Raw genomic sequence first — 4565 nt, forward strand, 5'->3', positions numbered from 1 at the left:
TACCATTATATAATACCGCGTGCTGACCGATTACGCTGCTAAGGCCGCATGGTATTAATACTCTCATTAAACACCCTCATTTTCGGCCTGGAAGGTTGTATGTTCTTTCAGACAGGTTTCCAAGTGGATACATGCAGCCAATTGCCGTTCGGCTGTTGGTGTTTTAGTGGTCCAATTCTTGCCTGCCACACGGGAAGCGGGCATTCGATTACCACCCAATGCAGCAGCATTTTCTGCATTCATGACATCGCGTGAATTGGGATAAATTCATATTTAGCTTCAATCTGCAAAACATCTTCAGACTTTTTCTTTTCTCCAGGTGTGTTGCGTTCACTTAACCTCGGCTTCTATACGCAAAGGGTGGGAGACGTTTGAAACGCACTTCTGCAGATGGTAGTTGATGGCAGCTCACTTGTGAATGTTAAATCTGAGATTGATAGATTTCTGTGAACCAAGGGTAATAAGTGATATTGGGCTAAGCCGGGTATATGGAGTTAGGTCACAGGTACATATCTAAATGCCACTGCCACTTGCTGCCTCCTGATATGCGCCACCTTCACCTGCAAGAAAGCGGGACGTGTGTCTGGGTGATGTGCCTGTCATTGTTGAATAGCTGCCAGCGTGTGTCACCTATGAGTTGTGGGTGGACGGCTTGCAACAGTGGTAATGTGTAAGAGTGAGAGGAATCCTCTGGTTACAAGAGTTGAGTACTGATGGAAAGAGTTTGTTGGTATTTGGGGGATGGGGGGTGTATTGCATGGTGCAGTTGGTCGGAGATGAAACTTGAGAATTGCCCTCACTCAGCTTGACCACTCATGTCAAAGCATTGAACTTCTTCCTGCACTGCATCCATGTTCATGATGTTGTGCGCCTGGCATTGAATTCGTCCCCCGCTGCCTCCAACTGCCTTTTGGATATCTGTCTGGAGGGCCTCTTGCCCTCACCCACCCCTTCGGATACATCATGCTCCTCCTTCTGTTCAACTCCTGCACCACCGACTCTGAGCATCAGCAGAGAACCTTGGTGCATGCACCCTCCAGGACTGGTACCAACTCAGATCGGCAGATTGGTGAGGTCTGGCGTGCAGATCGGAGGATGTGGGATTTGGTGGTGTATAACTTTTATTCAATGTTTGAACATAACTCATCAGTGTGCAAACATAGGGATGTACCTGCATCTTTGTTTTACGTGTACAACGTCTAATCTCTGTTCAGACTCCGTTTAGACAGTGGACTGTTATTTTAAGCAAATAACAGGTCCCAGCTGCCTTCAAGCGATTTCGAAGAAACATCCTCCCTTTAAGAGATTGAGCTCCCCCGGGCGGTGGAAAGTGTGAATTGCAAAGATCCCACGTGCAAGGCCCGGAATGGAACACTGATTTCAGGTGAGTCTTCGGGCCAGCCGAATCTTGCGTCCTGCGTGCCCAAGGGTCATTGGGCGCGGAGTAACAGCGCATCACGCTACCTGCGCCCAAAAACGGCACTGATCCAATTCCCCCCTCCCCCCCCCCCCCCCACCAACGTTTCCTGTGTGTGCCAGTCGACAGGATTCGGATGTGGTACCTGACACATGGGGCCACAGGAAGAACGATTCCACTCAGTTTGCCCTCTTCACAACTCGGACGTCCCAATGCGCTTTACAGACAACAAACCACTCGTTGAAGTGCAGTCACTGCTGATATGTAGGAAACGAGGCAGCCAATTTGCACACAGCAAGATCCCAAACACAGCGATGTGACAATGACCAGATAATGTGTTATAGTGATGTTGCTGGAGGGATAAATATTGAACAGGGTAGCAGGGAGAACTAATTACCCTATCAGTTCGAGTTTGGACCTTTGTAATGTTTTTCTTTCCTTTTTTTTATCTTCATCAGATTCCAACTGATCAGAAAACTGACAACTGAACTCTCAATGAATTTTCGATAAATCTGTCACTCAAAATAAACAATGTTAGAAATAAAGAAATAAACCGGATTGAGACGGTTCACTTCAATTCAGTGAAACGTCGAATTCCGGTTAAACCGGCGCGGCGGAGTCACAGCAGCTCATCGCTGATCTGCACCTCAACTCCATTTAGCGAAACAGAAACTGGAAAATTCATGTTTCGAGACGAGTTCACTAATTTCCTGAAAAATGAATATCACTAAACCAGCAAAATATTCCCTGCCCTGATGAAAGACACAGTCGAACATATCGCAAGAAACCCGCGAATTTATTATTACACGGATAGAATACAGTGCTCAATATGAACATTAATACTGAGCGCTTTACCCCGTGGTGCGGGACCCCGTCCGCGTTTATATTTACAAAAAAAAAAGAAAACCAGAAAATAATAATCTCACCCGGCGGAATTGGGGATTGTTCGTATTTTACAGGAAAGGATGAGGCCACTGGGCCCCTCAGGCTTGGATAGTATATTCTGTTCACATTCTCCGCTCGGTGTTGTTCTCCGTGTATATTTTCCGTTTCCCGATTTGACTTTGTTTTATTTCCCGTCTCTTCATTTTGCAGACTGAGTGCGAAAGCGATTGCTTTCAAGGCAAAACGTTTTGATCAAAGATTTGAACATTGTTTATTCTGATTGTCGGTTTCTCGGAGACCGAGCGGGAGTTCAGTTGTCAGTTTCCGGATCAGTCGGAAACAGTCGAGCCAACTTGCTGCAAGAGAGAAAACAATAAATGAACAACGTCAACAAAGCGAAAGGAAGAGAAAGAGACAAGCAGTGTATGAACCATCTCTGCCCAGCGTTTAGGATCATTTGGTGAATCAATTCGTCATCGGCCGCGTGGCCTAATGGATAAGGCGTCTGACTTCGGTATTAACTCGAGTTGTTATCAGAAGATTGCAGGTTCGAGTCCTGCCGCGGTCGTTTTACTCGCTGGGTGAAAATTTGTCCGACGTGCGCCCGAAATGTTTTGCATCCGACCGTTTCGAACAGTCGGATGGAACAGAAATCCCTAAATTACTTTGCTTTCAGGAATTGACTCCACATTTTCAAATTTGTAGATCTGGGTGCACGGGCAGGACATAGTGTCAAAGTGACTTTATTTCTACTGTTTGGATTCAGAAATGTTCGGCGAATCCATTGTGCTCTGTCGGTATGGGTCCGAATCCCATCCGTGTCGTTATTGTATTGAACTTTTGTTATGGCCCTCCATAAGTTTTGTGCAATCAAAATGGGCTTGAAAGCTATTAATACCAATCCGACACCGGTGTTTTAAGTCTGTATCCCTGGATTGTTTATATTTTGTTGAAATGGAGAGGGACAACTTGTCTTATCAACCATGATGTGGAGATGCCGGTGATGGACTGGGGTGGACAAATGTAAGGAATCTTACAACACCAGGTTATAGTCCAACAGTTCTATTTGAAAATAAAACTGTTGGACTATAACCTGGTGTTGTAAGATTCCTGACACTTGTCTTATCAATTAAGACTTTCTAAAATTTAAATGCTCTGAAGTTGCATTGCCGTTTGTGTGAGAATAGATGCACCAAGTAGACGAGCGCTAATACACATTTCCTAATACAAAACACACACACATTAAACTATTGTGCAGTATTTGTCGGAGGTCACCCACAGGAGGAGGTCAGGGCCTGGTGTCTCACAGGCATTACTCACCAACATTTTGTGATGTGGAGATGCCGGTGATGGACTGGGGTTGACAATTGTAAACAATTTTACAACACCAAGTTATAGTCCAGCAATTTTATTTTAAATTCACAAGCTTTCGGAGATTTTCTCCTTCCTCAGGTAAATGTTTCAAGATCTCCTTGAAGCCTACGCATTTATACATATTGAATAATACATGGTGTTTACAGACTGCCTCTGCAACTGCCCGTTGCCAAGGCAATCACCGTGTTCAGACAGAGAGGTGTCATCTGCAGAACCCCCGAATACACATTCAACAAAAAAACAAACAGGGAAAAAAAACAGAGAAAAAAAAAGAGAAAAAAAAACAGAGAGAGAGGCAGAAACATCCGGAAGGCAGAGAGAGCCAGCAAATGACCCATTATATTAAAAACAGATAACATTTGTTCGCTGGTGGGGTAACGTGTAGCGTGACATGAACCCAAGATCCCGGTTGAGGCCGTCCTCATGGGTGCAGAACTTGGCTATCAATTTCTGCTCGACGATTTTGCGTTGTCGTGTGTCTCGAAGGCCGCCTTGGAGTACGCTTACCCGAAGGTCGGTGGATGAATGTCCATGACTGCTGAAGTGTTCCCCGACTGGGAGGGAACCCTCCTGTTTGGCGATTGTTGCGCGGTGTCCGTTCATCCGTTGTCGCAGCGTCTGCATGGTCTCGCCAATGTACCATGCTCTGGGGCATCCTTTCCTGCAACGTATGAGGTAGACAACGTTGGCCGAGTCACAGGAGTATGAACCATGCACCTGGTGGGTGGTGTCATCTCGTGTGATGGTGGTATCTGTGTCGATGATCTGGCATGTCTTGCAGAGGTTACCGTGGCAGGGTTGTGTGACGTCGTGGACGCTGTTCTCTTGAAAGCTGGGTAGTTTGCTGCGAACGATGGTCTGTTTGAGGTTGGGTGGCTGTTTAAAGGCG

At 46.0% G+C, this 4565-nt stretch overlaps 1 non-coding gene across 1 annotated transcript; it reads left to right on the forward strand.

The window, feature by feature from the left end:
• Nucleotides 1-2780: 2780 nt before the first annotated feature.
• trnar-ucg (transfer RNA arginine (anticodon UCG)) lies at nucleotides 2781-2870 on the forward strand. Its single transcript is given in 2 exon segments — nucleotides 2781-2817; nucleotides 2835-2870. It is a non-coding gene; the product is annotated as a tRNA-Arg (tRNA).
• Nucleotides 2871-4565: the final 1695 nt, after the last annotated feature.

This window comes from Heptranchias perlo, chromosome X (genome assembly GCF_035084215.1).
Source record: "Heptranchias perlo isolate sHepPer1 chromosome X, sHepPer1.hap1, whole genome shotgun sequence".
Lineage (NCBI taxonomy): Eukaryota > Metazoa > Chordata > Chondrichthyes > Hexanchiformes > Hexanchidae > Heptranchias > Heptranchias perlo.